Source organism: Mesoplodon mirus, assembly GCF_964341445.2.
Source record: "Mesoplodon mirus genome assembly, chromosome: 13".
In the NCBI taxonomy this organism is placed as follows: domain Eukaryota; kingdom Metazoa; phylum Chordata; class Mammalia; order Artiodactyla; family Ziphiidae; genus Mesoplodon; species Mesoplodon mirus.
The window spans coordinates 64835102-64847719 of record NC_138989.1 but is presented as its reverse complement, the minus strand read 5'-3'; the positions used below and the strand labels follow the sequence as shown (position 1 = coordinate 64847719).

The 12618-nt window shown below is 53.5% G+C and overlaps 1 protein-coding gene across 9 annotated transcripts in view; it reads right to left on the bottom strand.

The window, feature by feature from the left end:
* The window catches only part of CTIF (cap binding complex dependent translation initiation factor), a 313773-nt gene extending 303864 nt beyond the window's left edge, over positions 1–9909 (bottom strand). For 3 of the 9 annotated variants that reach the window (XM_082641323.1, XM_082641324.1, XM_082641322.1), the window contains exon 1: positions 9687–9909. The gene's annotated coding sequence lies outside the window, so the exon portion shown is untranslated. Of the gene's footprint in view, positions 1–8570; positions 8595–8732; positions 8968–9009; positions 9079–9686 lie in introns of those variants that run through there. The other 6 variants (XM_082641328.1, XM_082641329.1, XM_082641330.1 and 3 more) reach the window with 6 other exon arrangements.
* Between the last annotated feature and the right edge of the window lie 2709 nt (positions 9910–12618).

Below are 12618 nucleotides of genomic sequence, written 5' to 3'. Positions count from 1 at the left end.
AAGATGCGGATTGTCCAGCAGGCTACTTTCTTGATCTCATGGTTCAAACTTGTAAGTATCTCAGCAAATGACCTATGAATACGGCAAAGGCCTGTGGGTTCTCAGCTCGTGGTGAGATCATGACATTGCCTACCCCAGAGGAAGGCCCTATAAGGGAATAGCATGGGGAATGCCTGCCCCACCCACTCCCGGATGGAACCACACACATTCTTTCTGAATAACTTCAGGGCTCAATTGTCACAAGTACAGTAAGGCATTTCCATGGCTCTGCTGCCCTTTCTCTCTCCCTCACGTAAGTTACTTTTTTTTTTTTTTTTAAACCCACATTTGTTTATTTATTTATTTTTGGCTGTGTTGCGTCTTCGTTTCTGTGAGAGGGCTTTCTCTAGTTGTGGCGAGCAGGGGCCACTCTTCATCGTGGTGCACGGGTCTCTCACTATCGCGGCCTCTTGTTGCGGAGCACAGGCTCCAGATGCACAAGCTCAGTAGCTGTGGCTCACGGGCCTAGTTGCTCCACGGCATGTGGGATCTTCCCAGACCAGGGCTCAAACCCGTGTCCCCTGCATTAGCAGGCAGATTCTCAACCACTGCGCCACCAGCGAAGCCCCAGAAGTTACTTTTATTTAGTAACACATACCGACAGCACCTAGCACTGTACCCGGTACCTAACAGACACTCAATAAACGTCAGCTCCCTGCATCAGATTCCTGAGTCACTCACTTACAAACTGAAATGTATTCTGGGTGCTGGAGGAAGGAACTTGCTTCTCTAGTCGGAATCTGAAAAGCACTGAGCCAAAGCTTCTCAGAACTTCTGCATCACAGCCAGTTCAGCAAACCTTACATCTCATCTTCAAAATCTCCCTCTTTGCTAAGGAAGTTAGGATGGAAGCTGGCTGGATTCTCACAGAATCTTAGCTCGACAAATTAAGGCCCTTCCAGCAAAAGTGAGCAAGGTGGTGAAAGGCCTCCAAAGCATCTCTCACCACAGCCCATGGCCGAAGGGGCGATGGGTAGAAATAGCCAGGCAGTGCCTGAGGCTCACAGGAGACCTTCCAGCTGCAAAAGCCTTCTAATGAGGGAAGGCACTGCCTCGTGAAGCCACATACTCCCGGCCACGGGAAGCCTCTGAGCAAGTGCTGGTGGAGACAGGATTCCCACACCGGGTAGGAGACCCACTTGGTGACCTCTAAGATATCTCCCAAGTTTGAAATTCGAGGTGCTCAAGCCTCTGGGCTTAGGGCAGATGATGTGGCGCAGTCTGGAGGGACCTGGAGCTGCTGGAATCTGCACAGCCACCCTGAGAAGGAACCTGGACAGAAGCCTTGTCTGTAAAGACCTGGCCTGAGTCAACAGCGGGGGAGAAGGTCTGACCTTCCTGGACAGGCTCGTCTGCAGGCTTCTGCTGAGAGATGAAGCCCTCGGGCAGGTGCAGCCCTTCTCCACAGCCATGCACACGCCCTCAGCAGTGTATAAGTGTCACGGAGGCCCTTTTCAAAGGTTCCTGCCAAGGCCTCTTTCTCCTCCTCCTCACTTAGCGCCCCCCCCCCATCCCCCTGGGTCCTGCAGCATCTCTCCAAAATGGAGACCCAAGTCAGTGAAGGGTGAAGAACCCCAGAATCTTCCTGACACTCATGAGATCCTGGAGCCCACAGGCAGGGAGACCCTGGCCCCCGAAGGCTTTAATGTGCTAATTCCCCGGGGACTTCTGGACCACATGTGTAGTGGTCATCCAAGGCCACAACAGGCCTGAGGTTTCGAGTTTCCAGGGAAGATTCTTCCCCACCCCAAATCCAGGCCAAGACAGACAAGCTCCCCCTCTCCCGCTTCCATGCCACTGGGCAGACATCTACTGCATCCTCTCTCCAAGCCTGCACACCTTTGCAGGGGCCCGTTTCAGGCAGGGCCCTCCATGCCAACTCCCAGTCTCACCTCGGACCCTGGAGGAGGCAATGCCAAGGGCTCAGCTGCCTTTGGTTCTGAGACCCCTCAACACGCCCACAGCCAAACCCACCCCCAGGCCTAGCCTAGCGTCAGTGCAAGCTTACTGTCCTCGCTCACTTTTGAGTTCCCTGGGGAGTTCTCTTACATTCGAGGAGCTCAGCTCTTCTTTGAAAGGATGCTAGTTATATTTCATACAGCATTTCTAGGTGCTTGGTAGTTGGAAGGTTTTCGAGATTTTTACTCTGCTATGGTACTAAAAATATTCCAAATCAGTGTTGGAATCCCCTCTTTGGACTTTTTCACGGGAACCTTCTCTGGCTGACCTCACCCCACACCCCAAACAACAAACTCTGGCCACATCCCTGCAGATCCAAATACGTAGGACGAACACCTACTATGTAGGTCCGAGCATTCAAAAATGCAAAGATTGGCACTCTGCCCAAAACACAGCAGCCCTGTAAAAATGCGGCATGGCAGGAAGAGAAGTACCAGCAGGCCTCTTCCATTTAATGTGCAGCCCACTATTTGTCCAGGTTATTACAGATTTTTAGTGGTTTCGTATGTCCACATCTTGTCTCCCAACTAGACTGCCTTCTCCTGGGCAGAGGTCCAGGTCTCCCCTGCCCTTTACTTACGCCTTGAGGGCCTGGGAAGGGCTCTGCTAACCAGGGATGTTAAAAATGACAAGGCCTCTCCCCTAACTCACTCTAAGGCTTCCAGCTGAAGCGCGCTCTTGGCTGTTGCTGGATTCTACCAGCTGGGCCTCCAGCATGACACAGCATCCCCGCCTGGCTTCCCTGACAACAGCGGCCCGGCGTGACAAAGGATTCTCTGACAATGGGAGGAAGAGGTCTTCTTATTGTCTACAGCAGTCCCCACGCAGTCACGTTCGGCCGCAGACCATTCCCCACTCCCAGGACTGTAGCTCCTGCCCACACCTCCTCCTCAGGCTTCTACCATGCGCGCTGTATGGTCTGGAAGACAGCTCCACTGGACTATCCTACCAGCAATTCAAACTCACCACGGCTAACACTAAACTCACCACAATGCTTCTCACCCCCACCAGAGCAGACCTGCTCCAGCCACCAGAAGGGCACTGCCCAGTAAAGGCCGCCATCCACTGAGTCCACAAGGCCAGAAACCTGGGAGTCACTGGGAATCCTCCCTTATCCCCCAAAGCTAAGCAGCCACGGCCGACTTTACTCCCCAAACGTTTTAAATACGTGGCCGTCCCTCCTCCTCATATGTCTCATCCCCTGGGACCTGAATGCTGCATGGAGCTTGTTGTTGCCTCATCAGCCCAGCGGCTGCCTGGCTCCCAGTCATGCTCCCTTCCGGCCCATGGCCGAGTGCCTCGACTCTGCTTAAAGCCCTGTCCTCCATGCTTAAATGCGACGTCCTCAGCCAGGCTCAGAAGCTCCTCAGAGCGGGGCTCTGCATGCCTCTCGGCCTTGTGCTTGACTTCCCTGCGGCAGTCCCTTCCTCCACTAGGCAGCCTCGGGCCTCCACGCCTTTGCGCCCACATTCCTTACCCCTGAAGGTCCTTCTCCGGTCTCTTCTCCTGGCTAATTCCTTTTCATCCATTCAGATTCAGCTCCTGCATCATCTCCCTTAGGAAGCCCTCTCTGACCTCTGAGGCTAGAGCAGGTGGCCCTTGTCTGGAAGGCAACTTTCTCCACCACTGTGCTCACCACACACGCTGAATTTAACTGTTTAAGTGTCTGCCTCTCCCGCGAGACAGTGGGTTCTTTGAAGGCAGGAGGGCTGTGCCTGTTCACGGTTGCAGCCCCAGGGTGTAGCACAGAGCTGGCCAGAGAAAGAGCCCAGTCACTATGAGAAGCCCCGTCTGACTGCAGGATCCACCCAACCTCCTTGGTCAGCTCCACCCCGGACCAAGCACACACAATTTCCCCTTCACCCTTTTTGGGCCATGGTCCCAACTGAAAACCTCTGCCAGGTCTGCCACAACCCCAGACCTACCCTCAAATTCACCTCTTTCATGAAATCATCCCAAACCGGCCCCAGTCCACATATCACTGTTATGATAACTGCTTCCCATACTTTATGCATCCCACCCCCGGGTAAGTTAGCACTTAAGTCTGGCTCCATGGTTGGACATAAGCCAGCAGCAGATATCATGAAGAAGGAGCTCCAAAAAAAAAAAAAAAAAGAAAAAAAGAAGAAGCTCCAAAAAGTTCGAGGTCCTCCACTCATAAAATGTAATGATGATGTGCCGTGGTGGACCACGTCAACTCAGGACACCAGATTTGAAACCTGAAGACTTGGGGTCAGATCCCTGCTCTACTACTTACTTGTGACTGCGGCATGGCAGTAACCATGGAGGCTCAGTTTCCCTATCTGCAAAATGGGAATAACAACAACAGCCTCACAGGGGTATTATAAAAAGCAGATGAAATAATTTGTGTGAAATAGTTCATAAACTGCAAAGCCAAATCAGGTGTAGGGTATTATGCTAGTCTCCAGTGCCAACCAACCCCCTATCCAACTCCACTACCCCGACCCCCAGTAGTTCTTCTCCTTACTTGAGTCAGGTAAGAATCAAATGAAAACATGTGGATCCTCCTCCTAGAAAAATGCATATACATAACAGCTTTGCAAACACTTTCAGGAGGTTCCTGAGGACCCTATCATGGAAAGGGAAAGCCACAGACCAAACTTAAGAGCATTGGAAGGCCCCAAGCATAGACCTCTCTCCCAAATGTATGCTCTCATCTAGATTCCTGGGGGCCAAAGATGAAAGATAGGGCAAGGAAGGCCAGGCTTGAAGGAAAGCAATCTCAAGACTAAAAGACGAATTCCAGGGCCTTTCCTGGAACCAAAGGGAAAAAAAAAAGATGCAGAGTTTTCACTCTTTGGGAAGTAAGAACCCCACTTTTTTTCAGGAAGCATCACAGTACAGAGAAAGAAGATTAAATAGGGCATCAAATTTTAGAAGTTCATGTTCCACTCTGCCAAGGGCTCCCTGTGACTTTGGGCAAGTCATTTAACCTCTCTGAGCCTTGGGGTCTTCAGCTCATCAACAAGGCCCTTCCCAGCTCTGGGTGCTTAGATCTGAGGATGTGTCTGTTCTCACTCTGTTCTGAACCACAGCTCTGGCCGGGGATTAATTCAGAAACAACAGGCAGCTGTCGATAGTCAGCATGGGGGTAATTCTGAGAGAAGACCACCATCACAGCAGTGCCCTAAGTTAAACTGCACGCAGGAGGAGGCAGGAGGGCACAAGAGCAAAGCCTGAATGTTAGCAGCTGAGCTCAGGTGACCAGCGAGTCAGCAGTGAGGTCCAGAGATAGAGGATCCCCCTCAAAGAGAACACCAAAAGGGGCTGCCACATTATTGGGTAAGCTATGCAGAAATGCCATCAGGTTTGGAGAATTGCCCAAAACTGCAATTTGCCTGTCTGTTTTGTACCTCCTGTTCTTTCTCTGGGCTCAGGATTCTCTCCCCATCCTAACCACCACCTCCTGCTTCCTCCTTCATCATGTGAACTGCAAACAACAGAACCTTAAAACAAGGGCAGTGAATGCAGGGGACACGGGTTCGAGCCCTGGTCCGGGAAGATCCCACATGCTGCAGAGCAACTGAGCCCATGCGCCACAACTACTGAAGTCCACGCACCTAGAGCCCATGCTCCGCAACAAGAGAAGCCACCGCAATAAGAAGCCCACGTTGTACTGCAACAAAGAGTAGCCCCCACTCGCCACAACTAGAGAAAGCCCACATGCAGCAACGAAGACCCAACATAGCCAAAAATAAATAAATAAATGAAATTTATTTTTTAAAAAAAACAAAAAAACAAGGGCAGTGGACCCCAAAACTGAGATGAAATTGGAAAACAGTGTCAAGGACCCGGGAAGTGAGTTGGAGCATGAAAAGATTAAAAAGCAGACTCATACTAGAACATATCCATAGACCTGTGAGACAGAAACTACTAAACTCAGGCAAGGCCTGAGTGAGACCTTGACCAAAGCCACTGAAGACAGCCTATCACAGCCCATCACTGTCCAGCAGAGCTGGGGCAGGAGCACAGACAACAACTTGTCAGTTCCTCATTGCTCAGCAGACTAAACTGTTGGTTGGCTTCAGGGTCATCTCCCAGGAGCTGCCTAACTTCTACAGAAGGACAGGCCTCTAGGGCTCACCTGGGAGGTTCCAAATAGTTTGAAGTTCAGAGGAACAAGGCTCTTCTTCCTCTGTTGCTTCCTTCTGCATTTGCTGTAGCACAGGGACTGGCATTATGAGTCCCTTGCAACCAACATTTGTGAAATTGACTAAGTCCCAGGCCGAGTGCTTTAAAATATTTATGATTTGTTCCCTCCTGTAGGCTCTGAATCATCCGTTTTTTTGCACTGCAAATTAGCTGTTTCTGCTATCCTATATTTTTGTGTGCCCCAAACACAGCAGAGTATCTAGACTACGGAAGGTGCTCAACAAACATTTGCTGGACTTAAAATCTTACATTTATCTCCACAGCTAGAAGATGTTTTTGCCAAGCAGGGCCACTATGTTAAATTTTCTTTGTATGCACTTCAAGATACACAAACATGTTGGTGTTCAATACATATTTGTGAACGAATAGCTGATTATCTGACCAAACCTAATAACCCTCCAGGCTGTGTCTGAGAACCTTCATGTGCGGGAACTCTGAGAAATGCATACAGTTATGTAGGAGCTCTTTGTTCTTTTCAAGGCTTCCCCATCCCTGGAGATGGAGGGGGCAGGTTCCTGGGTGGTTTCTCAGGAGCTATACTTTAAACCCATGGTTTTGGAACCAGTAAGTAAAGAATAAACCTTAGATTCAATAAAGACCCCACGAACACACCCATATGAACACAGGCATGTGTTGCAGAAACATATATCCATATGTATTTATTACATACAGGTATACATACTGCATGTATCAAAGCTGATGATCATTCACCAGCAGTAAATTTTCAGATGAGTGATAACAACAGCAATGCAGACTTCTGTTTTTTAATACTTATTCTCATTAGGACTGGTAGCAAACCAAGTGTTATTTGACAAAGAATAAATACCATAATTTACTCCCTTTCTTGGGTTCAGTATTTCCTGAGGTGCCAAGACCTACACTTTAAGGTGGTCACTATTTAAATTAAAAGCCATAGTCTGAGAAGTGAAATCACAGAAAGGCCTCAGGCAAGTCACGCCAGTGTTTGAGCCTCAATGTGCTATTCTGTAAAATGGGGTTAATATCCCCCTACCTCATGGGACCCTCTTAATAAATGCGATGATGCAGTGGGGGACTTCCCAGTAAAGTCATACAAACATATTGTTATTCTAGCAATCTCTTAATCACTGATGACACTGTATCCCAGAATGCGTTACAAAATTACTGCTCCAAGCACACGTTATCCAGGACAGACACTTGACACAGCAGATGAGTTGATCTGTGTGTAAATCGAATCCTGTTTCAAATACTCTAAGGGAGTGTATCCTGTGAGGGACTGGACATCTTCTAATGTCTACTCGGTGCGTTCTGTTCCACTATGATTGGGTTTTCTCGCACGCCAGGCAATTTTCTCGCGCGGTCCCAGCATGCTCGTAGCCGGGATCCCTGAGGTTTACTGCCCAGATCCGGAGCTGGACAGGAGGAAACAGGCCGGACAGCCTGCTGCCCCTCCCCGCCCTCTGGGCGGCTCCTTCCTCTCTCCTCCAGCTCGGGCGGGCAGCGGCGCTCGTGCTGTGTCACTTTCGCCATCGGGAGCCTCCAGCCGCCGCGGAGCCCACAGCTCCAGCGGCTTCCTCCCTTTGCGCGCGGGCCCCTAGCCTGGGAGATAATCCCCGGCCGCAGAGACCCAGCGCCGAGAGGACAGAGCCGGCAAAGGCATGCGGCCGGCCGGGCACCCGGCAGCGGCGCAGGAGGCAGCGCGGGGCTGGGCCCGGGGTCGGTCAGGCCGGACAGCCTTTGGCCCCCACTATCTCCAGGTCGAAAAATTGGGAAGGGGTGCGCAGAGCGCGCTGATTCTCTCCAGGATCTGCGAAGACGGCAGCAGGCGCGGGCACGAGCACCCACAGAGCGCCCCCGGCCAAGGGTCAACCGAGGGGCGTGGGGGGGGGGCAACGCGCGAGCGCCCGCGGCTCCTCCAGGCCCAGCCAGACCAGCCCCCGGCGCCACCGAGTAGGTGGACTGTCTGCCGGGTCAGGGGGGCGTCGAGACGCGAAGGGAGGGTTACGCAACCCCAGGGTCTCCCCGGGCCCCCAGCCGCACGACCCCCCTCTCCAAGTAACCCGGGCGCGAGCGCGGACACACACACCACTACGAGCCCTGGCGGGACCGATACCCCGAGCGATCTGGGCCCAAGCGCGTCCCCACGACGCCGCGGTCTGCGGTCCCCGCCCCCCCACACACGCCAGAGCGGTGTGTACACACACAAACAGCTGGGCGCGGGAGGCGACGCCTCACCCCCCGGGTGGGGATGCACACCGCGCCGCCAGCCACCCCTCCCCTTTACACGCCGCAACCCCCTCTGTGTTCACACCTGCCCCCAAACCCCAACGCTGAAAACTCCACGAAACCAAACAGCCAACGCCGCCCACAGGAGGGGCTCAGACTCCCGACTGTCATTTAACGTCAATGGAGAGACGTACCCAACTCAGATGCGCGGTCCCCGGGACGCCTCCCTCAGATGCACCCAGGCTCCAGCATCCGGCCCTCAGGGGCAGCACAGCTCCGCCGCAGACAAGCCACCGTTCCCCCTGCCCGCCGCCCACCCCCACACCCCCACCACGGCCGGCGTCCGGGACAGTCACCTGCTCGCTGAAGGACCCGAGCCGGAACCCGGGTCACCAGCCACCGCGAGCTGGCTTTTCAGAGCCTGTCAACTTAACCCCGGCTCCGCCGGACGGATCCGTTCCCCAGGCCCAATTACACCGCGGCGACAGGAATGAATAATAATAATATAATTTTTTTTAAAGCCAACAGAATCACCGCCGTGGGGAATGTCCAAAGCCGCGACCTCAGTGGATCTACCGATTCGGGTTCCTCCTCTGCTCCCGTCCCCCGCGCCCCCGCGGCCCGCGGGCTCACCGTGGACGGAGGGAGGGTGCAGCCTGTCTAGACGACAGACATCCCCGCGCCCGCGGGGACGGGCGCGCACACACACACGCGGCCGCCACAGACACAATCAGTCACCAGAGGAGGGAGGGGCGGCGTGGAGATACTCTCTCGGGGTCCCTCGGGGAGCCGCCACCCTACCTCAGTGGAGCACAGTCAGAACAGCTGCAAGTTTGGCCGGTACTAAACCAACTGCTTGATGCAGCAAATGCGGGCTTCAAAACAAAAGAGAGGAATCAAGCTCGCTCTCTTCCTCCCCCCGGGTCGGAATCTGGCACATGACAGCGGCTACACCAAGCGGCTCCAACGCGAGTCGGGCTCCAGCCGTGCGCCCCCCAAGTACCCCCCTCCTCACTGGAGCTCCAGAGCTACGGCTCCCCTACCGGCGGGGAACCCGGCAGGGAAGGGGCAAACCTCGGGAGGGGGCGAGATCATGGAGTGCGGTCCTCGACAGAGGCGGGGAAGGTGGATGGGCGCCGACTCCTGGCTGCCCCGGGCGCAGGGAGGGGGGAAGGGGGCTAATTGTTTGGGTCGGTTTTCCCGGATTTATGTATAAGCACGCGCACGTCACGCAGCCCTCCTCGCGGGTCCCCGAATCGATCGGCAATCAGAGATGACTAAAAGAGGGGGGCGGACGGGGGGATGCTCACCTCGGGGTTCCTCTGGCCTCCGCTCCGAGCCCTAGTCGGGGGGTGGGGGAAGGGGGCAGGGAAGGAGAAGGGAGGGAGGAGGCTCGGGAGAGCCGACTCCAGCCTCGAGTTCCGCGCGTCCCGGCTGCGGAGGGGCTCCGGCGCCCCAGCGCACAAACCCAGCCGACAGGGGAGGGAGGGAGGGGAGGGAAAGAGGGAGGGAGGGGCGGGTGGGGGAGAGGGAGTAGAGGAACGAAAAAAAAAAAAAAAAAATGATCCCCGCTCTGACACAGGGAAAGAGAATGTAGGAGAGTGACGTCCAGGCCCCGCCCTCCCCTCCGGCCACGTGCAACGACTTGAAAGGAAAGAGGGCGGCGGGAGGCCTGATGGGTAATGTAGTTCGCCTTTCTTTACCGGGATGGCGGGCCCTGGAGAACGGGGCGCCGCCGGGACGCCGGGGATGTGCCTGAGCAGCAGAGACAGCCTGTCTGGCCACGCCGAAACCCAACGCCCAACGCCCGTTCCCCTCCCCGCCACGTGCTGGCGCAGCCCTGGGTGGGGACCTCCGCGTGGGGAGAATTGGGGGCTTAGGCGAGATCCAGGCTTGGAGGGAAACATTTGATTTTAGGGACAGGACGGCTTTAAGGATGAGGACTTCCTTGCTTTAAGTGCTAAGTCCGTCCTAATGGCAGATAAAAGGGAGCTTTGTGTACACACTGGGCGGCCCAAGTCTAGTTATTAACGCTGTATTAAATGCTAACGTCTGTTATTGAGATGCATATGTTATAATTAACATTTGAACATCTCTGTGGCAGGGGCGGGATGTTGTAATTAGATATGCACTTTGCAACCAATTAATTTTCCATTGGCCATGCTAAAGGCTAAGGCTGGGGACTTGGTGACTGGGAGAATTCAATGCAATGTATAATTCAGTAATCCCTTAACCAAATCACCAGCGTTTTCCAAGTGCCTACTAGGTGCTAGGCACTGAGCTTAGCACAGAGAAGCCTTCTGGAGAAACATATGATGCTGTACACCCTCCAAGCAAGGGAGTTATAAACTCATGGAAGGAACTGTGTGACTCGGTATAACTGCGAAGAAAATCATTTATTAATTCATATAACATTTGGTGAGCATTTTCCACAGATGGGACATGTCCGGGAATGCCAAGACAGGTGAGACCCTCACGGAGGTCAAAGTCTAGTGTAAGAACCACAGTCAATGAAAGTATAGGGGATAAGTTCACACTTAACATAGGCATAGGCACAAAGTGCTACGGAAACCAGGAGGAGCAGCCAACCAGGATGGAGGGTGGATGGGGGTAGGAGAGGATGAGGGAAGGCTTCCTGGAGGAGGTAGTACTTTAGGTAAGAATTACTAACCTTTTTTTTTTTTTTGGCGGTACGCGGGCCTCTCACTGTTGTGGCCTCTCCCGTTGCGGAGCACAGGCTCCAGACACGCAGGCTCAGCCGCCATGGCTCACGGGCCCAGCTGCTCCGCGGCATGCAGGATCCTCCCAGACCGGGGCACGAACCCGTGTCCCCTGCATCGGCAGGCGGACTCTCAACCACTGCGCCACCAGGGAAGCCCTACTAACATTTTTAACAAAGGCAAAGGGAGGGGTAGGCCTCTGACTAAGGCTACAGGGTACAAAGGCTCCAGATGAGAGATAAGAGAGCAAATTCTGAAAGTCCCAGCAATTTGACAGGGCAGAAGGGAGGACCCAAAATGCGGGTGGGTCAGGGATGAAGGGTGGGTCTAGAGGGCGGAAGGAGCCTGGGATGGCTTTTCAGCAGAGATGGGGCTTGCAGTGGGCCTTGAAAGAGGGGTGGGATTTCTTTCAGAGCGGAGAGCATGTCTTCCTGACTTGAAGCTCAGCATGTGCCAAGCCGTGGTGGAAGGAAAGCCAAGCAGCATCCACAGTCACATCCAGTAGAGCAGCTCTTTTGACTCTTGTACCAAAGGACATGGAGGAGTGTCATCCCCTCCCTTCTAGAGGGAGGCAGCAAGCCCATAGTTGTGCATTCATAAGAGGCAGAGTGGCTACCAGAAGCCAGTTGTCTGGGTGCCAGGCCCAGTCCCCCTGGGCAAAGGAACGTGTTTAAGCACACCTGACTCTTCCTACTGGTTTGTCCCTCTTAGCATTTATGCCTCACTGGCTCAGCAGTTATTTTTGTGCTTTAACATCTGGATGATTTCCTGGATTTACGAAATATGGACTAATAGTCCCGGAGTCTATCCACTCGGCAAATTCCCATTTACCTACCTTTTGTTGTCAATGCTGTTTTGCACATTGTGTGATATAAACACTACTTGCAAAGGAACAAGAATGGAAATGCCTGGGTCTTGGTTTTGCCTTTGCTTTAAATCACACCCCCAGAGGTGAGAACAGGATCCAGCCCCAGAGGTGAGGAAAGGCTGAGCAACCTGCAGAGTGCAAAACATCCGTGGAGAATCCATGCCTCTGTTTGGGGGCTGTGCCTGCAGTGACAGGGCCAGTGGTGACAGCACAGACTCAAGAGTCAGCCTGAACCCTCAGCTTGAATCCCAGGCATGACACTTTCTGGATCTGCGACCTTGGGCTGTTTACTTAACCTCCAAATGAGTAACTTGGGTGGCTTATTCAACAGCCTTTCTTGACCTTGTGAGAACCAACGGTGAAAATGCATTGAAACTGGCTCCGCGTCACACAGCAACTCTTGGTGACGGTCATTCCTTTCCCTGTCCCAGGGTCTTTCTGGGCCAGGAGAGTGATCCCTGAATTTTTTTTTTCTGCAGGTAGGCCAGCAGACCTGGTGCTGCAGGGAGGATTCCTGCGGGTGACTCATCTTCATGTGTGAAGTAGGTTAGGGTTGTCTTCAAGAAACCTTCACCCGATTTTAGTCCTCACCTCCCGCGGGCTCAGTGCTCCTAACCCTCCCCAGCTGACAAGTGGTTACGCTCTCCCCTTCCC